Genomic DNA, 24,475 nt, shown 5'->3' on the forward strand with positions numbered 1-24,475 from the left:
GAAGACGTAGGTGTGAATATAGAGTTGTGATGATGATTGTCATATTGCCACTTCAGTCTAATAGGGACTAACAAGACCGGGAGAGAAAGCCAAGATATGGAAGGTTTGGTGTTATATTTACTGTTTATAGAGAGAGAATGTATGAAGGGTACTAGTAACATGTACTGCTTGGAGGGAAGAGAGACTGGGCTCAGTAACAGTACATTATAAAGATATGGATGGTCGTACTACCATGTACTGCTGGGGGGAAGAGAGACAGGGCTCAGTAACAGTACATTATAAACATATGGATGGTCGTACTACCATGTACTGCTGGGGGGAAGAGAGACTGGGCTCAGTAACAGTACATTATAAAGATATGGATGGTCGTACTACCATGTACTGCTGGGGGGAAGAGAGACTGGGCTCAGTAACAGTACATTATAAACATATGGATGGTCGTACTACCATGTACTGCTGGGGGGAAGAGAGACTGGGCTCAGTAACAGTACATTATAAACATATGGATGGTCGTACTACCATGTACTGCTGGGGGGAAGAGAGAGGCAGGAGGACCTGGGGACAGGAGGAGGAGTAGGACACAGGTGGAGAGGGCTGCAGAGACCCCACCGGCTAACAGAGGGAGAGATGGAGGGAGAGATGGAGGGAGGGGGGAGAGATGGAGGGAGGGGGAGAGATGGAGGGAGGGGGAGAGATGGAGGGAGGGGGAGAGATGGAAGAGAGATGGAGGGAGGGGGGGAGAGATGGAGGGAGAAGGGGGAGAGATGGAAGAGAGATGGAGAGAGGGGGAGAGATGGAGGGAGAAGGGGGAGAGATGGAAGAGAGATGGAGAGAGGGGGGAGAGATGGAGGGAGGGGGAGAGGTGGAGGGAGGGGAGAGATGGAGGGAGGGGGGAGAGATGGAGGGAGGGGGAGAGATGGAAGAGATGGAGGGAGGGGGGGAGATGGAGGGAGGGGGGAGAGATGGAGGGAGGGGGGGAGAGATGGAGGGAGGGGGAGAGATGGAGGGAGGGGAGAGATGGAGGGAGGAGAGATGGAAGAGAGATGGAGGAGGGGGAGAGATGGAGGGAGAATGGGAGAGATGGGGAGAGAGATGGAGGGAGGGGGAGAGATGGAGGGAGGGGGAGAGATGGAGGGAGGGGGAGAGATGGAAGAGAGATGGAGGGAGGGGGAGAGATGGAGGGAGAGGGAGAGATGGAGGGAGGGGGGAGAGATGGAGGGAGGGAGGGGGAGAGAGATGGAGGGAGAAGGAGAGATGGAAGAGAGATGGAGGGAGGGGGGGAGAGATGGAGGGAGGGGGAGAGATGGAGGGAGAGGGAGAGATGGAGGGAGGGGGGAGAGAGATGGAAGAGATGGAGGGGGGAGAGATGGAGGGAGAGGGGAGAGATGGAGGGGGAGGGGGAAGAGATGGAGGGAGGGGGAGAGATGGAGGGAGGGGGAGAGATGGAGGGAGGGGGAGAGATGGAGGGAGGGGGGAGAGGGGAGGGAGGGGGAGATGGAGGGAGAGATGGAGGGAGAGATGGATGGAGGGAGCGAGGAGAGATGGAGGGAGAGATGGAGGGAGGGGGGAGATGGAGGGAGGGGGGAGAGAGATGGAGGGAGAGATGGATGGAGAGGGAGAGATGGAGGGAGGGGGGAGACATGGAGGGAGAGATGGAGGGAGGGGAGAGATGGAGGGAGGGGGGGGGGGAGAGGGGGAGGGGAGGGGGAGATGGGGGAGGGAGGGGGGAGATGGAGGGAGAGGGGAGAGGGGAGGGAGGGGGAGATGGAGGGAGGGGGAGATGGAGGGAGAGATGGAGGGGAGAGGGAGAGATGGAGGGAGGGGGGAGACATGGAGGGAGGGGGAGATGGAGGGAGAGATGGAGGGAGGGGGAGAGATGGAGGAGGAGGGGGAGAGGGGAGGGAGGGGGGAGATGGAGGGAGAGGGGAGGGAGGGGAGATGGAGGGAGAGGGGAGGGAGGGGGAGATGGAGGGAGAGATGGAGGGAGGGGGGGAGATGGAGGAGAGATGGATGGAGGGATGGGGAGAGATGGAGGGAGAGGGGAGAGAGATGGAGGGAGGGGGAGAGAGATGGAGGCAAAGATGGATGGAGAGGGAGATGGAGGGAGAGATGGAGGGAGAGGGAGAGATGGAGGAGGGGGGAGAGATGGAGGGAGGGGGAGAGGGGAGGGAGGGGGAGAGGGAGGAGGGAGATGGAGGGAGAGGGGAGAGGGGAGGGAGATGGAGGGAGAGGGGAGGGAGGGGGGAGATGGAGGGAGAGATGGAGGGAGGGGGGAGAGATGGAGGAGAGATGGATGGAGGGAGGGGGGAGAGATGGAGGGAGAGGGGAGAGCAGGAGGAGATGCAGACAGATGTTAGGTGCAGGAACATAGCCATGTCTTTTCAATTTTCTAAGCTGAAACTGTATTTAAATAAAAAAGGATTCATGACATGAGCTCCTCTCTCACCTGAGTCATGTGGTTATGGTTATAGTTGCCCATGGGGTGTTGCTGTGGGGTGGGCAATAGGGCGGTCTGGGGGGGTTGGGTCTGGACCTGGGAGGGGCAGGGCAGTAGACTGCGACCCCCGGGGCAGGGGCCAGGCTGGGGGACTGGGGGCTGGGGACACATGTCTGGACTCACCAGTGGGAGTCCTAATAACACAACAAGACGACACAAGAGTCAAGACAAAGTCAAAATACAGAAACAGTACGTTTTGCTCCTCAACATTTCTGCACTCTTCTCTGTACTATCTTCAGATTCTTTCCTCTTTTGATTTGTTTTCAAAAAGATGAAGGGGCTTGAAAAGGATTGCCTTCTGTTTCCCTCTGGCCTGTTCTGTGTCAGTGACCTCCAAAGACTGCTTTAAAGAGTGCTTAAACACTTCTGTGTGTTGCCATTTCAATTTAATTCAGTATTTTCACATTGAGAAATTCAATTACTAGAATGGACTGCCCAGAGCACAATGGTCACAACATTTTAATTTCCAACTACAGGAGGCATTTTTCATTATACAATCCCCATTAGGATGTCTGTCTGGTACATACCAGTGCGTGAGCCCCTGCAGCTGCCCTGAGAGCTCTTGTTGCTGCCCAGACTATCTCCTCTGGTCAGAATGGAGATGCCAGAGAAGCTGGAAGCCTTGGTGACCGGGGGCCGTAGGGTCCTGTTTGAACTATCAGAGTCTGTGCTGCTCCAGGGCCTTGGCTCCAGGCACTTCATATCACTGTCAGTGCTGCTCTGACGACTGCTGGACGCACGGCTGGAGCTCTCAAGGTCACCCCTATGCAGGGGAGGGGGAGGGAAACAGGGGAGGAGGGGAGAGGGGAGAGGGAGGGAAACAGGGGAGGAGGGGAGAGGGAGGGAAACAGGGGAGGAGGGGAGAGGGAGGGAAACAGGGGAGGAGGGGAGAGGGAGGGAAACAGGGGAGGAGGGGGAGAGGGGAGGGGAAACAGGGGAGGAGGGGAGAGGGAGGGAAACAGGTGAGGAGGGGAGAGGGAGGGAAACAGGTGAGGAGGGGAGAGGGGAGGATGGGAGAGTGAGGGAAACAGGTGAGGAGGGGAGAGTGAGGGAAACAGGTGAGGAGGGGAGAGTGAGGGAAACAGGTGAGGAGGGGAGAGTGAGGGAAACAGGGGAGGAGGGGAGAGGGGAGGGAAACAGGGGAGGAGGGGAGAGGGGAGGGAAACAGGTGAGGAGGGGAGAGGGGAGGATGGGAGAGTAAGGGAAACAGGGGATGAGGGGAGAGGGAGGGAAACAGGTGAGGAGGGGAGAGGGGAGGATGGGAGAGTGAGGGAAACAGGTGAGGAGGGGAGAGTGAGGGAAACAGGTGAGGAGGGGAGAGGGGAGGATGGGAGAGTGAGGGAAACAGGGGAGGAGGGGAGAGTGAGGGAAACAGGGGAATATGAGGAAGAGGTGGAAACAGCAGGGAAACGAGGGTGATGGTGTGTTAGGGAGAGAAAGAAAGAGCAACAGAGGTGGAGAGAGAAAGAGAGGTGGAGAGAGAGAGAGAGAGAGAGAAACAAAGGTGGAGAGAGAGAGAGAGAGAGGAACAGAGGTAGAGAGAGAGAGGAACAGAGGTAGAGAGAGGAAAAGTGGTAGAGGGAGAGAGAGAAGAACAGAGGTAGAGAGAGAGAGAAGAACAGGGGTAGAGAGAGAGAGAGGTAGAGAGAGAGAAACAGGGGTAGAGAGAGAGAGAAACAGGGGTAGAGAGAGAGACGGGTAGAGAGAGAGAGAGAGAGAGAGAGAGAGAGAGGAAAAGAGGTGGAGAGATAGGGAGGAACAAAGGTGGAGAGAGAGAGAGAGAGGAACAAAGGTGGAGAGAGAGGGAGAGAGAGAGAGAGAGGAACAGAGGTAGAGAGAGAGGAACAGAGGTAGAGAGAGGAAAAGTGGTAGAGAGGGAGGGAGAGAAGAACAGAGGTAGAGAGAGAGAAGAACAGGGGTAGAGAGAGAGAGAGGTAGAGAGAGAGAAACAGGGGTAGAGAGAGAGAGAGAGACGGGTAGAGAGAGAGAGAGAGAGAGAGAGAGAGAGAGAGAGAGAGAGAGAAAAGAGGTGGAGAGAGAGAGAGAGAGAGAGAGGAAAAGAGGTGGAGAGATAGGGAGGAACAAAGGTGGAGAGAGAGAGAGAGGAAGGGAGGTGGGAGAGAGACACAGAGAGAGAGGAACAGAGAGGTGGAGAGAGAGACACAGAGAGAGACAGAGAGACAGAGAGAGGAACAGAGAGGTGGAGACAGAGGGTGATCAGGTTAAGAACAACACCTTGACATGTGTGGAGAACATGGGGCATTCAACAAACCAAAACACAAAGATGTTGGCTGACCGGTCAATAAATCAACCAGAACAAATGGGAAATCAACCAACCACACCCCTGTAGTGTACAGGACATTCACCAAACTGCCACCCACATCACAGAGAAACACACATGCAGTTCGCTGATGTTTCATCCAATCAACACCGAGGTGAAAAAGATGACAGGAGTACATTGAGTAAAGTACAGATCCCGAATGAGTGACAAGGCAACAACAGGTCCATTCTGGAAATAAAAACACAGCCATAAAGAGGTTTTCCTTTACAATGGGACACCAGGAGTAACATGCTAACCACACCGCGCGCACAGTAAAATACATGGACACATACATGTTATTCAGATCATAGCAACCACACTGGTCGCGAGCGTCAACGAAGCGTCTGCACTGCCAAGCTCTAAAATAGAACTTGGGTTAATTTGTGACGCATGATGCGCTGTAAGTCCCGCCTCTCCCATCTCCTCATTGGTTGTTAGGAGCATATGAACACGTGGGTGATTGGAAGATGAACTGAGGTCCACACTCCAGTCCAGTAGGTGGTGGTAATGCACCTTAAAGTTGGTTGTCAACTGCCACATAAAGTCCAAACAAGTAGAAGAAGAAGCCTGAAGGAGGAGAGATTACTAGAAAAACAAACTCGGTTTTAAATTTTTTTCTGTGGATTAATTGTCGGAGTAGAGGACCTTGTGCATTTCAGGTAAAATAACAACCCAATGTTTATATACCAGGACAAATTAGCGAAAAACAGCAAACTAGCTAGCTAAATTGCCATAAATGGTTCACGCACCTGTCCTCAAAATTAATATGGTTGGTTCAGAGTTTATTTTGACATTTCAACCTGCATGTCCAGATAGCGTTTGGTGTGGGAGGACAAAAATCATTATGCGCTAGAGGTCTGGTCAGAATGCAACACAGAGTACACACACACGCAGAGTACACACACACAAAGAGTACACACACACAGAGTACACGCAGAGTACACACACACAGAGACAGAGTACACTCACACACACACACGCAGAGTACACACACACACAGAACAACAGAGTACACAGAGACACAGAGTACACAAACACACAGAGAACATACACACACACACATCCCCTATTCACTATGGAGTCACACACACCCCCCCTCATACCGTCACTATGGAGTCACACATCCCCCTCATACCGTCACTATGGAGTTACACACAACCCCCCTCATACCGTCACTATGGAGTTACACATCCCCCCCTCATACCGTCACTATGGAGTCACACACATCCCCCCCCTCATACCGTCACTATGGAGTCACACACAACCCCCCTCATACCGTCACTATGGAGTTACACACATCCCCCCTCATACCGTCACTATGGAGTCACACACATCCCCCTCATACCGTCACTATGGAGTTACACATCCCCCCCCTCATACCGTCACTATGGAGTCACACACATCCCCCCTCATACTGTCACTATGGAGTCACACACCCCCCCCACCCTCATACCGTCACTATGGAGTTACACATCCCCCCTCATACCGTCACTATGGAGTTACACATCCCCCCTCATACCGTCACTATGGAGTCACACACATCCCCCCTCATACTGTCACTATGGAGTTACACACATCCCCCTCATACCGTCACTATGGAGTTACACACATCCCCCCCCTCATACCGTCACTATGGAGTCACACACATCCCCCCTCATACCGTCACTATGGAGTTACACACATCCCCCCCCTCATACCGTCACTATGGAGTTACACACATCCCCCTCATACCGTCACTATGGAGTTACACACATCCCCCCTCATACCGTCACTATGGAGTCACACACATCCCCCCTCATACCGTCACTATGGAGTCACACACATCCCCCCTCATACCATCACTATGGAGTCACACACATCCTCCCCTCATACCGTCACTATGGAGTTACACATCCCCCCCCTCATACCGTCACTATGGAGTTACACATCCCTCCCCCTCATACCGTCACAATGGAGTTACACACACCCCCCTCATACCGTCACTATGGAGTTACACACATCCCCCCCCCACTCATACCGTCACTATGGAGTTACACACATCCCCCCCCTCATACCGTCACTATGGAGTCACACACATCCCCCCCCTCATACTGTCACTATGGAGTTACACATCCCCCCTCATACCGTCACTATGGAGTCACACACATCCCCCTCATACCGTCACTATGGTGTTACACACATCCCCCCTCATACCGTCACTATGGAGTTACACACATCCCCCTCATACCGTCACTGTGGAGTTACACACATCCCCCTCATACCGTCACTATGGAGTTACACACATCCCCCCCCTCATACCGTCACTATGGAGTTACACACATCCCCCCTCATACCGTCACTATGGAGTTACACACATCCCCCTCATACCGTCACTATGGAGTCACACACATCCCCCCCTCATACCGTCACTATGGAGTCACACACATCCCCCCTCATACCGTCACTATGGAGTCACACACATCCCCCTCATACTGTCACTATGGAGTCACACATCCCCCCTCATACCGTCACTATGGTGTTACACACACCCCCTCATACCGTCACTATGGAGTCACACACATCCCCCCCCTCATACCGTCACTATGGTGTTACACACATCCCCCCTCATACCGTCACTATGGAGTTACACACATCCCCCCTCATACCGTCACTATGGAGTTACACACATCCCCCCTCATACCGTCACTATGGAGTTACACACATCACCCCCCTCATACCGTCACTATGGAGTTACACATCCCCCCCCTCATACCGTCACTATGGAGTTACACATCCCCCCTCATACCGTCACTATGGTGTTACACACACCCCCTCATACCGTCACTATGGTGTTACACACATCCTCCCCTCATACCGTCACTATGGAGTCACACATCCCCCCCTCATACCGTCACTATGGAGTTACACATCCCCCCCTCATACTGTCACTATGGAGTTTCACACATCCCCCCTCATACCGTCACTATGGAGTCACACACATCCCCCCTCCAACCGTCACTATGGAGTCACACACATCCCCCCTCATACCGTCACTATGGAGTTACACACATCCCCCCTCATACCGTCACTATGGAGTTACACACATCCCCCTCATACCGTCACTATGGAGTTACACACATCCCCCCCCTCATACCGTCACTATGGAGTCACACACATCCCCCCTCATAGCGTCACTATGGAGTCACACATCCCCCCTCATACCGTCACTATGGAGTCACACACCCCCCCTCATACCGTCACTATGGAGTTACACACACCCCTCATACTGTCACTATGGAGTTACACACACCCCCTCATACCGTCACTATGGAGTTACCCCCTCATACCGTCACTATGGAGTTACACACATCCCCCCCCTCATACCGTCACTATGGAGTTACACACCCCCCCCACTCATACCGTCACTATGGAGTTACACACATCCCCCCTCATACCGTCACTATGGAGTTACACACATCCCCCCCTCATACCGTCACTATGGAGTCACACACCCCCCCCCCCACCCTCATACCGTCACTATGGAGTTACACACATCCCCCTCATACCGTCACTATGGAGTTACACACATCCCCCTCATACCGTCACTATGGTGTTACACACATCCCCCCTCATACCGTCACTATGGAGTTACACACATCCACCCCTCATACCGTCACTATGGAGTTACACACATCCCCCCTCATACCGTCACTATGGAGTTACACACATCCCCCCTCATACCGTCACTATGGAGTTACACACATCCCCCCTCATACCGTCACTATGGAGTTACACACATCCCCCCTCATACCGTCACTATGGAGTTACACACATCCCCCCTCATACCGTCACTATGGTGTTACACACATCCCCCCTCATACCGTCACTATGGAGTTACACACCCTCATACCGTCACTATGGTGTTACACACATCCCCCCTCATACCGTCACTATGGAGTTACACACATCCCCCTCATATCGTCACTATGGAGTTACACACACCCTCATACCGTCACTATGGAGTTACACACATCCCCCCTCATACCGTCACTATGGTGTTACACACATCCCCCCTCATACCGTCACTATGGTGTTACACACACCCTCATACCGTCACTATGGAGTTACACACACCCCCTCATACCGTCACTATGGAGTTACACACATCCCCCCCCCCCCCCTCATACCGTCACTATGGAGTCACACACAGCTTTCTGTTTCTTTCAGCAGCAGTAGGCTGAGGGACAGCGGCAGTAGGCTGAGGGACAGCGGCAGTAGGCTGAGCGACAGCGGCAGTAGGCTGAGCGACAGCGGAACTAGGCTGAGCGACAGCGGCAGTAGGCTGAGCGACAGTAGGCTGAGCGACAGCGGCAGTAGGCTGAGCGACAGCGGCAGTAGGCTGAGCGACAGCGGCAGTAGGCTGAGCGACAGCGGAACTAGGCTGAGCGACAGCGGCAGTAGGCTGAGCGACAGTAGGCTGAGCGACAGCGGCAGTAGGCTGAGCGACAGCGGCAGTAGGATGAGCGACAGCGGCAGTAGGCTGAGCGACAGCGGCAGTAGGCTGAGTAGCAGTAGGCTGAGCAGCAGTAGGCTGAGCGACAGCGGCAGTAGGCTGAGCGACAGCGGCAGTAGGCTGAGCGACAGTAGGCTGAGCGACAGCGGCAGTAGGCTGAGCGACAGCGGCAGTAGGCTGAGCGACAGCGGCAGTAGGCTGAGCGACAGCGGCAGTAGGCTGAGCGACAGCGGCAGTAGGCTGAGCGACAGCGGCAGTAGGCTGAGCGACAGCGGCAGTAGGCTGAGCGACAGCGGCAGTAGGCTGAGCGACAGCGGCAGTAGGCTGAGCGACAGCGGCAGTAGGCTGAGCGACAGCGGCAGTAGGCTGAACGACAGCGGCAGTAGGCTGAGCGACAGCAGCAGTAGGCTGAACGACATGCTGTCGCTATTAGAATGTCACTAGTAGCGACCAGGAGGCTATCAACTTCCCATTACCTCCAAAACTACAGCTTTGTCGCTCACTGTCACAATGTTTATATCCTACTTTTCGTTTGTTCTCACGTCATCAAAATATAGATGATATGGCATTGCACTGAACAAAAAGTCTGACAAATGCAGGTTTGTGAGGGTAATGTGGTGACAGACTTATCAATTAAAATGCTGACAAAAAATGCTTGGATTTACAATTACAATTATATAATATTAGTTACAGTTTACAATTATAATTCCATTTAAAATGATTTGTTCAGTCATTTAATCATCATTTTCCCAACAACAAGGGAAACAACAAGGGAAAATACAACTCAAGTGAATTACAGTGGGGTGCTCTGACTGCAGAATAACCTAGTTACCTATTTGATGGGAATAAACGTGCCCTATTAACAAGCTGCTCCACTTAAAGACAACACAGGTACACAAAATAACCAGATCAGCTAGACGTGTCTGTTCTAGATATTCAGAGAAATGACTGAGGTTGCCTAGGACAGAAGATTGAAATAGAACCAAAACAAAAGCCAGGGAATATCCTTATAATATCAGATATAAGGAGACAAAAAGGTAGAAATGATTGGTGGTGTAAATCTGTTTGAACGTAGCAGTCGGTGATAAATATTTCAGAGAAACAGTAATTAATGGATGAGCTATTTTAGGCTTTCTCCCTGCCTCTTTCTCTCCCAGTCTCTCCTTTTTTCTCTCCCTGCCCCTCTCTCCCTGCCTCTCTCCCCGCCTCTCTCCCCACCTCTCTCCCCGCCCCTCTCTCCGCCTCTCTCCCCGCCTCTCTCCCTGCCCCTCTCTCCCTGCCCCTCTCTCCCTGCCTCTCTCCCCGCCTCTCTCCCCACCTCTCTCCCTGCCCCTCTCTCCCCGCCTCTCTCCCCGCCTCTCTCCCCGCCTCTCTCCCCGCCCCTCTCCCCGCCTCTCTCCCCGCCCCTCTCCCCGCCTCTCTCCCCACCTCTCTCCCCACCCCTCTCCCCACCTCTCTCCCCGCCTCTCTCCCTGCCTCTCTCCCCACCTCTCCCCACCTCTCCCCCACCCTCTCCCACCTCTCTCCCTGCCCCTCTCCCCACCTCTCTCCCCGCCTCCTTCCTATTCATCTGTCCCGCCTCCCTGCCTCTCCCCGCCTCTCCCCCCGCCTCTCCCCCGCCTCTCTCCCCACCTCTCTCCCTGCCCCTCTCCCCGCCTCTCTCCCCGCCTCCTTCCTATTCATCTGTCCCGCCTCCCTGCCTCTCCCCGCCTCTCTCCCCGCCTCTCTCCCCACCTCTCTCCCTGCCTCCTTCCTATTCATCTGTCCCGCCTCCCTGCCTCTCCCCGCCTCTCTCCCCGCCTTTCTCCCCACCTCTCTCCCTGCCTCTCTCCCTGCCTCTCTCCCCGCCTCTCTCACCGCCTCTCTCACCGCCTCTCTCACCGCCTCTCTCCCCGCCTCTCTCCCCGCCTCCTTCCTATTCATCTGTCCCGCCTCCCTGCCTCTCTCCCCGCCACTCTCCCCGCCTCCTTCCTATTCATCTGTCCCGCCTCCCCGCCACTCTCCCCGCCTCCTTCCTATTCATCTGTCCCGCCTCCCCGCCACTCTCCCCCGCCTCCTTCCTATTCATCTGTCCCGCCTCCCCGCCTCTCTCCCCGCCTCTCTCCCTATTCATCTGTCCCGCGTCCCTGCCTCCCAGCTTCCACCGCCTATTTTAAAGAAAGAAAGGTAGGTGGTGCTACGCTCACACTGTGCAGACAAAGATGAGCGAGAGCGAGATCCTGCTTTTCAAATCACGACATTCTGTCTCTCCTGTTGCAAAACACAACACTCTCTCCAGCCAACACAGGGGGAGATGTTCTGTCACAATACATCTTCCCCCAAAAATGTTGCACTTTAGATTTCTTTAGCATTTCCCCCTACAAAATACAATTCAGTAAATAATACCTATATGTTTCTACTGTATATGTGACATGGTAAACATTGTCAGGAGAAGAGGAGAATACTGACTTACCTATGAGTCATCATCTCCACACACAACGTAGGATTTGCACTAAGACAACACACGCGGAAAAGGCACAGTAAGTCTCAATTCAGTGAGACGTGATCATTTTTTACCTTTATTTAACCAGGCAAGTCAGTTAAGAACAAACTCTTATTTTCAATGACGGCCTAGGAACAGTGGGTTAACTGCCTGTTCAGGGGCAGAACGACAGATTTGTACCTTGTCAGCTCGGGGGTTTGAACTTGCAACCTTCCGGTTACTAGTCCAACGCTCTAACCACTAGGATACCGTGCCGCCCCATGCAATCGCTTGTCTGCTGAACTATTGTCACTGAAAACTTACCCCCCAAAATCCCTCTTTTCAACGTTACTGAGGTCAGTCGGCTAATGACATTTCAGTTTGTACGTGTCACAGCTGTGGTACAAACAGAATCACTGATCACAACTAACACAAAGATCTGATGATGAATGAATGAAATTATAATTTTTGAGTCAAATTGACAAATTGGCCATCCGTCCCTTATGGGATTAATTGACACGAACACAAATTACAATAATTCACCGTGGTAATGATAAATGTGATAGTAGTGTTATTGCATCTCTCTTTTTAGGACAGAGTAGCAGCAGATCCATCTTCAGGACACCACAGACAGTAGTAGTAGATCTATCCTCAGGACACCACAGACAGTAGTAGTAGATCTAGCCTCAGGACACCACAGACAGTAGTAGTAGATCTATCCTCAGGACACCACAGACAGTAGTAGTAGTAGATCTAGCCTCAGGACACCACAGACAGTAGTAGTAGATCCATCTTCAGGACACCACAGACAGTAGTAGTAGATCCATCTTCAGGACACCACAGACAGTAGTAGTAGATCTAGCCTCAGGACACCACAGACAGTAGTAGTAGATCTATCCTCAGGACACCACAGACAGTAGTAGTAGTAGATCTATCCTCAGGACACCACAGACAGTAGTAGTAGATCTATCCTCAGGACACCACAGACAGTAGTAGTAGTAGATCTAGCCTCAGGACACCACAGACAGTAGTAGTAGATATATCCTCAGGACACCACAGACAGTAGTAGTAGTAGATCTAGCCTCAGGACACCACAGACAGTAGTAGTAGTAGATCTAGCCTCAGGACACCACAGACAGTAGTAGTAGATCTAGCCTCAGGACACCACAGACAGTAGTAGTAGATCTATCCTCAGGACACCACAGACAGTAGTAGAGACAACTATTGTTCAAGTAGTAGAGCAAAGATGAAGAGGGAGATAGAAAACCAGATCAACAGAAACAGAGATCATGGAGGATGTAGCAATGATGACAGAGGGATAATAAGTAGTACCCAGTCCCCCCCCAAAAAAAAAAACAACAACAAAGCAGCCATGCCATAGGTGTTGCTCTGAGCCAACCCACGCCAAAGCAACAACACCAACATTCAGTGGCTAAGGTCTGAAATGGCAACCTAAACCACCCTAAACGCACCAAGTAGGGAATAAGGTGCCATTTCTGGACGCACACAATCAGTCAGTCATATCAAATCACAACTAGACAGGGAGGGTAGAACGGCATGGCAACACAATCACAGACTGCTAGAGTCACACGTCACGCCGATGTGTCAGTACCTAAAGATCTGCCTCCTCTTTTGAGAGGTAGAGGAGTAGCCTTCAGGCGAAAGTCTGTTGAGGGACAGCGGAGGGAGAGATAGGAGAGCCGGGGTTACTGGGTGGGTATAGGAGAAGGGGCCATGTAGGTTTTGGAACAGCCATTCTCAATTCATTCCCTACCTCTCCCCTTGGCCCTTACCCTTCAATGATCTGTAAATATGGAAGCAATATGGTGAACATGTTATCACTGTTTAAACCGGTCCAGACCTTCAGACACGCCAACACTGAGGAGGAAAGGGCCAAGGGGAGGGATAGGGAGCGACCATTTGTAACAGTGTTGCACTGTATCCAAACCCCAGCCCAGAAAAGAGCATGCACACAGAGCAGAAATGTTGACAGTAAAAAAAATAATAATAATAATTTAAAAACAGGGAACAAAGTTCCACCACATCTTTTTGTCTCTCAAACACATCGGTTTAATAATCATCGCTATCAGAAAGAGAGAGGGGTTAAAAGATGTACTTTTGTTGTGCTTTGGACTACATGTGGAAAACTATTGTCAGTTCAACCCAACATTCAAACTTAGCAAACCCAAACCCGGGTGCTTGAAACTTATGATATATTCCCAGAATTATTAGATCTCTTCAAAAAAACATGTCAACATAACTTGGTGGTGTAATTTTACGGTGCCAGGGGGTTTGGAACAGGGTTAGGGGCTTTGCTGTGACCAGGCCGCCCGACTGCCTCTCCTACACACCTAAGGGACTATAGTGGCTGGAGACGAACCCCCACTCTAGGGTCCCCTTCTACAAGTACACACATTCAACTCTCCACTGTGATGCACACTGATACTGGGAGCTACTGTGAACTTACCTGTTGTCGTTGATGTATCCATTCTGAGAGGACTGAAAGGGAAGAGACACCTGTACATTACCAACAGCTTGTTGATCCCAGAAATATGGCTATTTAATAGCTTTCATTTGACCAAGTAGGTTATTGAGAACATATTGTTATTATCCAAAAAGTTACTATCCATCCCCAGCTGTCCATCCCCAACTGTCCATCCCCAGCTGTCCATCCCCAGCTGTCCATCCCCAACTGTCCATCTCCCCAACTGTCCATCCCCAGCTGTCCATCCCCAACTGTCCATCCCCAACTGTCCATCCCCAGCTGTCCATCCCCAACTGTCCATCTCCCCAACTGTCCATCTCCCCAACTGTCCATCTCCCCAACTGTCCATCTCCCCAACTGTCCATCTCCCCAACTGTCCATCTCCCCAACTGTCCATCTCCCCAACTGTCCATCTCCCCAACTGTCCATCTCCCCAACTGTCCATCTCCCCAACTGTCCATCCCCAACTGTCCATCTCCCCAACTGTCCATCCCCAACTGTCCATCCCCAGCTGTCCATCCCCAACTGTCCATCCAATTGTCCATCCCCATCCTCACTGTTTAGCCCGACCAGAGTTGCCCTGAGACATTTATTTAACTGGGCAAGTCAGTTAAAACAAATTCTTATTTACAATGGCGGCCTACCCCGGCCAAACCCTCCCCTGAAACCGGAAGACGCTGGGCCAAATTGTGTGCCGCCCTATGGGACTCCCGATCACGGCCGGTTGTGATACAGCCCGGGATCGAACCAGGGTGTCTGTAGCGACGCCTCTAGCACTGAGATGTAGTACCTTTGACCGCAGAGCAACTCGGGAGCCAGATCCGCTGAACTCGGGTCAGTTGTGTGCGTTACCCCATACGATGCTTAATGTCACGATTTGGTGAGGGTAAACTGATCCTAGTTCTGTGCCTAAGAGTATCTACTATCCTCCAACACTTACTTCTCGGAAAAGATCCGGTCTCGTACTCTCTGATACTCCTCCTCCTCTCCTCTATGGATTTGCTGCGCCCCGTCCGACAACGGCACGCGGATCTGCGATTGGACAAGAGGAAGAAGGGGTGTGATCAGTAAACATCATTGGACAAGAAGTGGTATTCACCGAATACTATTCAGAGCATCTTCTCAGGAAGAATACGTGTACATTAAAATATTGTGAGAGAGAGAGAGAGAGATTTGTATACTCAGATAAGAGAGAGAGAGAGAGAGATTTATATACTCAGATAAGAGAGAGAGAGAGATTTATATACTCAGATAAGAGAGAGATTTATATACTCAGATAAGAGAGAGAGAGAGGGAGATTTATATACTCAGATAAGAGAGAGAGAGAGATTTAGAGAGATTTATATACTCAGATAAGAGACAGAGAGATTTATATACTCAGATAAGAGACAGAGAGATTTATATACTCAGATAAGAGAGAGAGAGAGAGAGATTTGTATACTCAGATAAGAGAGATAGATTTATATACTCAGATAAGAGAGAGAGAGATTTATATACTCAGATAAGAGAGAGAGAGAGAGATTTGTATACTCAGAAAAGAGAGAGAGATTTAGAGAGATTTATATACTCAGATAAGAGAGATAGATTTATATACTCAGATAAGAGAGAGAGAGAGATTTAGAGAGATTTATATACTCAGATAAGAGAGAGAGAGATTTATATACTCAGATGAGAGATAGATTTATATACTCAGATAAGAGAGAGAGAGGGAGAGATTTGTATACTCAGATAAGAGATAGAGATTTAGAGAGATTTATATACTCAGATAAGAGAGAGATTTAGAGAGATTTATATACTCAGATAAGAGAGAGAGAGAGATTTAGAGAGATTTGTATACTCAGATAAGAGAGAGAGAGAGAGATGTATATACTCAGATAAGAGAGAGATAGATTTAGAGAGATTTGTATACTCAGATAAGAGAGAGAGAGAGATGTATATACTCAGATAAGAGAGAGAGAGAGAGATTTAGAGAGATTTGTATACTCAGATAAGAGAGAGAGAGAGATGTATATACTCAGATAAGAGAGAGAGATGTATATACTCAGATAAGAGAGAGAGAGAGAGATTTAGAGAGATTTGTATACTCAGATAAGAGAGAGAGAGAGAGAGAGAGAGATTTAGAGAGATTTGTATACTCAGATAAGAGAGAGAGAAAGATTTATATACTCAGATAAGAGAGAGAGATTTAGAGAGATTTGTATACTCAGATAAGAGAGAGAGAGAGAGATTTAGAGAGATTTATATACTCAGATAAGAGAGAGAGAGAGATTTAGAGAGATTTATATACTCAGATAAGAGAGGGAGAGAGATTTATATACTCAGATAAGAGAGAGAGATTTATATACTCAGATAAGAGAGAGAGAGAGAGATTTATATACTCAGATAAGAGAGAGAGAGAGAGAGAGAGATTTAGAGAGATTTGTATACTCAGATAAGAGAGAGAGATTTAGAGAGATTTGTATACTCAGATAAGAGAGAGAGATTTAGAGAGATTTGTATACTCAGATAAGAGAGAGAGAGAGAGATTTAGAGAGATGTGTATACTCAGATAAGAGAGAGAGAGAGAGATTTAGAGAGATGTGTATACTCAGATAAGAGAGAGAGAGATTTAGAGAGATTTATATACTCAGATAAGAGAGAGAGAGAGATTTATATACTCAGATAAGAGAGAGAGAGATTTATATACTCAGATAATCGTCAACAGGATATATTACATGCAGCCTTCTCATATATCAAAATCCTCGTGTTCTTCAAAGACATACAAAGGTAAAAACAGCTACAAATAACATGTATGAAGGATCTGTGAATCAGAAACTGTTAAGTATAATTAACTGTTAAGTATTTAAGTAATAAAAAGCAACAGTGAAGAATAACAAAAAGAAAGGGACTAATGACCTGATTATCATCCTTGTCCATACTGGCGTCGTCTCTCTTGAGGATAAACTTCTTCTGGAAATCCGTTTTCCTCTCATCCTTGATGTGCTCTGAGAACCTCTGCTCTGGGCTGAAGGAACAAAACTACTCAGAAACTCGGTAGGACTCGTTTTGTAACGATACCAACATTTTACTAACGATACCAGGCCAAGTACCACGATACCAATAAGTACCACGATACCAAGTAGTACCACGATACCAATAAGTACCACGATACCAAGTAGTATCACGATACCAAGGAGTACCACGATACCAAGGAGTACCACGATACCAAGGAGTACCACGATACCAAGTAGTACCACGATACCAAGTAGGATCATGATACCAAGTAGTACCACGATACCAATGAGTACCACGATACCAAGTAGTACCACGATACCAAGTAGTACCACGATACCAATGAGTACCACCATACCAAGTAGTACCACGATACCAAGTAGTACCACGATACCAAGTAGTAACACGATACCAAGTAGTACCACGATACCAAGTAGTACCACGATACCAATGTGTACCACGATACCAATGTGTACCACGATACCAAGTAGTACCACGATACCAAGTAGTACCACGATACCAAGTAGTACCACGATACCAATGAGTACCACGATACCAATGAGTACCACGATACCAATGAGTACCACGATACCAAGGAGTACTACGATACCAAGTAGTACCACAATACCAAGTAGTACCACGATACCAATGAGTACCACGATACCAAGTAGTATCACGATACCAAGTAGTACCACGATACCAAGGAGTACCACGATACCAAGGAGTACCACGATACCAAGTAGTACCACGATACCAAGTAGTATCACGATACCAAAGAGTACCACGATACCAAGTAGTACCACAATACCAAGTGGCATCACGATACCAAGTAGTACCACGATACCAATGAGTACCACGATACCAAGTAGTACCACGATACCAAGTAGTACCACGATACCAAGTAGTACCACGATACCAATGAGTACCACGATACCAATGAGTACCACGATACCAATGAGTACCACGATACCAAGGAGTACTACGATACCAAGTAGTACCACAATACCAAGTAGTACCACGATACCAATGAGTACCACGATACCAAGTAGTACCACGATACCAAGTAGTACCACGATACCAATGAGTACCACCATACCAAGTAGTACCACCATACCAAGTAGTACCACGATACCAAGTAGTAACACGATACCAAGTAGTACCACGATACCAAGTAGTACCACGATACCAATGTGTACCACGATACCAATGTGTACCACGATACCAATGTGTACCACGATACCAAGTAGTACCACGATACCAAGTAGTACCACGATACCAATGAGTACCACGATACCAATGAGTACCACGATACCAATGAGTACCACGATACCAAGGAGTGCTGAGAGATACCAAGTAGTACCACAATACCAAGTAGTACACGATACCAATGAGTACCACGATACCAAGTAGTATCCGCGATACCAAGTAGTACCACGATACCAAGGAGTACCACGATACCAAGGAGTACCACGATACCAAGTAGTACCACGATACCAAGTAGTATCACGATACCAAAGAGTACCACGATACCAAGTAGTACCACAATACCAAGTGGCATCACGATACCAAGTAGTACCACGATACCAATGAGTACCACGATACCAAGTAGTACCACGATACCAAGTAGTACCACGATACCAAGTAGTACCACGATACCAATGAGTACCACGATACCAAGTAGTACCACAAGAGGAAACTGTGTTGCCTAGCGTCCTGTTCAACCCGTCCCCCGGGCGCTTGTTCACATTTTCTAAATGTTCTGCAAACATTTGTCACTGAAATTCACACTTCTACTCAATACAACACATTGAATTTGACTTCACACTTTGGTGTATAATAAAATACTGTATAGAATGCTGATTTGCTCATATTGGCAAAGGACACACACTCCCAGGGTCTCCTTTTCTCAGAAACACACACACACGCTGAGAAACACACGTGCTCCCACAAACACACGCTGGTCCCACAAACACACGCTGAAATTTTAAAACGTTAGGCACCAAAGACAATTTAAGCAGCATGCAAAATGTAAATATTTTTGATGTAGTTTAGGCTTCCATTAGGCCAATATGAAGCACACCGATTTGAATCACACCTTAATGAATCACACCTATAAGAAGCACACCTATAAGAAGCACACCTATAAGAATCACAACCTATATGAATCACAACCTATAAGAATCACAACCTATAAGAATCACAACCTATATGAATCACAACCTATATGAATCACAACCTATATGATTCACAACCTATATGAATCACAACCTATATGAATCACACCCTATATGAATCACACCCTATATGAATCACACCCTATATGAATCACACCCTATATGAATCACACCCTATATGAATCACACCCTATATGAATCACAACCTATATGAATCACAACCTATATGAATCACAACCTATATGAATCACAACCTATATGAATCACACCCTATATGAATCACACCCTATATGAATCACACCCTATATGAATCACACCCTATATGAATCACAACCTATATGAATCACAACCTATATGAATCACAACCTATATGAATCACAACCTATATGAATCACAACCTATATGAATCACAACCTATATGAATCACAACCTATATGAATCACAACCTATATGAATCACAACCTATATGAATCACATTTCATGAGTAGCAGACCCTTTTCCTATCTTTCTGTGCCAATCAAATTTGCTTAGACCTACGGTCAAGTGACCAGGTAGTTAGCGAGCAAGGTAAAGTGACTGAACTATGTTGATTGTTATCAAACCAATAATTAGCGACCCGGGACTAGTTGAAAGCAGCACGCGACATGATTTGTGAAATTATATAAAAGGCAAATCCCGCTGAAAAGAAAAAAGTGTGTCTGGTAACATGGGTCATTAATATAACTGTTGAGACTAGAAACAAGACCTGGTAACATGGGTCATTAATATAACTGTTTAGACTAGAAACAAGACCTGGTAACATGGGTCATTAATATAACTGTTTAGACTAGAAACAAGACCTGGTAACATGGGTCATTAATATAACTGTTTAGACTAGAAACAAGACCTGGTAACATGGGTCATTATTGTATAACTGTTTAGACTAGAAACAAGACCTGGTAACATGGGTCATTATTGTATAACTTTATAGACTAGAAACAAGACCTGGTAACATGGGTCATTATTGTATAACTTTATAGACTAGAAACAAGACCTGGTAACATGGGTCATTAATATAACTTTATAGACTAGAAACAAGACCTGGTAACATGGGTCATTAATATAACTTTATAGACTAGAAACAAGACCTGGTAACATGGGTCATTAATATAACTTTATAGACTAGAAACAAGACCTGGTAACATGGGTCATTATTGTATAACTTTATAGACTAGAAACAAGACCTGGTAACATGGGTCATTAATATAACTGTTTAGACTAGAAACAAGACCTGGTAACATGGGTCATTAATATAACTGTTTAGACTAGAAACAAGACCTGGTAACATGGGTCATTATAGTATAACTGTTTAGACTAGAAACAAGACCTCTGGTAACATGGGTCATTAATATAACTGTTTAGACTAGAAACAAGACCTGGTAACATGGGTCATTATTGTATAACTGTTTAGACTAGAAACAAGACCTGGTAACATGGGTCATTAATATAACTGTTTAGACTAGAAACAAGACCTGGTAACATGGGTCATTAATATAACTGTTTAGACTAGAAACAAGACCTGGTAACATGGGTCATTAATATAACTGTTTAGACTAGAAACAAGACCTGGTAACATGGGTCATTATTGTATAACTGTTTAGACTAGAAACAAGACCTGGTAACATGGGTCATTAATATAACTGTTGAGACTAGAAACAAGACCTGGTAACATGGGTCATTAATATAACTTTATAGACTAGAAACAAGACCTGGTAACATGGGTCATTAATATAACTTTATAGACTAGAAACAAGACCTGGTAACATGGGTCATTAATATAACTTTATAGACTCAATCTGTTTTCTTGGCTCAAAAAACATGCATGCCTTTCACTCTCTGACACGAGAGGCTGCATGACAGTGAACTTGCACAGTCTACTCTACGGTTGTGCTCCATGCCAACAGGTGATGAAACACTGCCAACTACACGCTGCTCCAAATGTAACTCCAGAAGACCCATCAGGGTGGTATCACCCTCGCCATCTGAGAAATTATATTTACACAACTGATGGAGGAATAGATGACCAGGAATAGCAACCAAGATGCCTGGTGAGGGGGCTGGAGAGGATGCTGAGAGATGCAGGTGTGAGGGCTGGTTACTGGAGGCTGAGAGATGCAGGTGTGAGGGGCTGGTTACTGGAGATGCAGGTGATAAGGGCTGGTAGAGGATGCTGAGAGATGCAGGTGAGTGAGGGATAGAGGATGCTGAGATGCAGGTGAGTGGAGGGCTAGTAGAGGATGCTGAGAGATGCAGGTGGTGAGGGGCTGGAGATAGAGAGGATGCTGAGAGATGCAGGTGAGTGAGGGGCTGGTGGGGATGCTGAAGATGCAGGTGAGTGAGGGCTGTAGAGGATGCTGAGAGATGCAGGTGGTGAGGGCTGGTACAGGATGCTGAGAGATCCAGGTGAGTGGAGGGTAGAGGATGCTGAGAGATGCAGGTGAGTGAGGGCTGGTAGAGGATAAACAAGTGTCCTGGTTACTGGAGGGATGCTGAAACAATGTGTCCTGGTAGAGGATGCTGAGAGATGCTGGAGGGCTGCTAGAGGATGCTGAGATGCGGTGTGAGGGCTGGTAGAGGATGCTGGAGGCAGGTGAGTAAGGGCTAGTAGAGTTTGCTGGTTGCTGGTGAGTGAGGGCTAGTTGAGGATGCTGAACGATGCAGGTGGTGAGGGCTGGTAGAGGATGCTGAAGACAAGGTGTCTGCCACACGTAATATGCACATGGAAGTGGATATGATTGGACCTGAACATAAGGACTGGAGGGGTTGCTTCAATTCAACGTGTACTGGTTGCTGGAGGGGATGAACAACGTGTCTGGTTACTGGAGGGATAAACAACGTGGTCTGGATTTGCTGGAGGGATAAACAAGTGTCCTGGTTACTGGAGGGATAAACAACGTATCCTGGTTACTGGAGGGGAGAACAAGCGTGTCCTGGTTACTGGAGGGGAGGAACAACGTGTCCTGGACTGCTGGAGGGGAGAACACACATGGCCTCCAGAGTTCTACACATGGCCTCCAGAGTTCTACACATGGCCTCCAGAGTTCTACACATGGCCTCCAGAGTTCTACACATGGCCTCCAGAGTTCTACACATGGCCTCCAGAGTTCTACACATGGCCTCCTAAGTTCTACACATGGCCTCCTAAGTTCTACACATGGCCTCCTAAGTTCTACACATGGCCTCCTAAGTTCTACACATGGCCTCCTAAGTTCTACACATGGCCTCCTAAGTTCTACACATGGCCTCCTAAGTTCTATCTGTCTCCCACTCACATGCGTGTGTTGCCAGTCTTGTTGATGATGACGGCCTTGCCAGTCTGGTCTACGTTGTGGTCCATGCCAAAGTAGGCCGCTACACGGTGCAGCAGCATGCGGTGGTACGACGTCATCTGGGGAAACTTCTTGTACTGGTTACTGGAGGGATAAACAACGTGTCCTGGTTACTGGAGGGATAAACAACGTGTCCTGGTTACTGGAGGGGAGAACAACGTGTCCTGGTTACTGGAGGGAGAACAACGTGTCCTGGTTACTGGAGGGATAAACAAGCGTGTCCTGGTTACTGGAGGGAGAACAACGTGTCCTGGTTACTGGAGGGATAAACAACGTGTCCTGGTTACTGGAGGCAACGTGTCCTGGTTACTGGAGGGATAAACAACGTGTCCTGGTTACTGGAGGGATAAACAACGTGTCCTGGTTACTGGAGGGAGAACAACGTGTCCTGGTTACTGGAGGATAAACAACGTGTTTGGTTACTGGAGGGATAAACAACGTGTCCTGGTTACTAGAGGGATAAACAACGTGTCCTGGTTACTGGAGGAGAGCATTATTCATGGTTACTGGAGGGATAAGCAACGTACTCCTGGTTACTGGAGGAGAACAACGTGTCCTGGTTGGAGAGCAGCGTGTCCTGGTTACTGGAGGTGAACACAAACGTGTCCTGGTTACTGGAGGGATAAACAGCGTTACTGCAACGTGTCCTGGTTACTGGAGGGATAAACAGCGTGTCCTGGTTACTGGAGAGATAAACAACGTGTCTGGTTACTGGAGGGATAAACAACGTGTCCTGGTTACTGGAGGATAAACAACGTGTCTGGTTACTGGAGGATAAACAACGTGTCCTGGTTACTGGAGGAAAACAACGTGTCCTGGTTACTGGAGGGATAAACAACGTGTCCTGGTTACTGGAGGGAGAACAGCATTATCCTGGTTACTGGAGGGATAAACAACATGCCCTGGTTACTGGAGGGATAAACAACGTGTCACTGGATTACAGAGGAGATAAACAACGTGTCCTGGTTACTGGAGGATAAACGTGTCCTGGTTACTGGAGGGATAAACAACGTGTCTGGTTACTGGAGGGATAAACAACGTGTCTGATTGGAGAGAACAACGTGTCCTGGTTACTGGAGGGAAGGCAACATTGTCTGGGTTACTGGAGGATGAACTGCCAACGTGTCACCGTTGCTGGAGGAGAACGGCATATAGTTACTGAGAGGTCAACAACGTGTCCTGGTTACTGCAGGGGAGAACAACGTGGCCTGGTTACTGGAGGGGAGAACAACGTGTCCTGGTTACTGGAGGGATAAACAACGTGTCCTGGTTACTGGAGGGGAGAACAACGTATCCTGGTTACTGGAGGGATAAACAACGTGTCCTGGTTACTGGAGGGGAGAACAACGTGTACTGGTTACTGGAGGGATGAACAACGTGTCCTGGTTACTGGAGGGATAAACAACGTGTCCTGGTTACTGGAGGGATAAACAACGTGGCCTGGTTACTGGAGGGATAAACAACGTGTCCTGGTTACTGGAGGGATAAACAACGTGTCCTGGTTACTGGAGGGATAAACAACGTGTCCTGGTTACTGGAGGGATAAACAACGTGTCCTGGTTACTGGAGGGGATGAACAACGTGTCCTGGTTACTGGAGGGATAAACAACGTGTCCTGGTTACTGGAGGGATAAACAACGTGTCCTGGTTACTGGAGGGATAAACAACGTGTCCTGGTTATTGGAGG

At 48.6% G+C, this 24,475-nt stretch overlaps 1 pseudogene; it reads right to left on the minus strand.

Annotated features, from left to right (window-relative positions):
• Positions 1–23,442, minus strand: part of LOC135535000 (R3H domain-containing protein 2-like) — a 23,696-nt pseudogene extending 254 nt beyond the window's left edge.
• Between the last annotated feature and the right edge of the window lie 1,033 nt (positions 23,443–24,475).

The sequence above is a fragment of the Oncorhynchus masou genome, unplaced genomic scaffold (genome assembly GCF_036934945.1).
Source record: "Oncorhynchus masou masou isolate Uvic2021 unplaced genomic scaffold, UVic_Omas_1.1 unplaced_scaffold_4298, whole genome shotgun sequence".
NCBI lineage: Eukaryota > Metazoa > Chordata > Actinopteri > Salmoniformes > Salmonidae > Oncorhynchus > Oncorhynchus masou.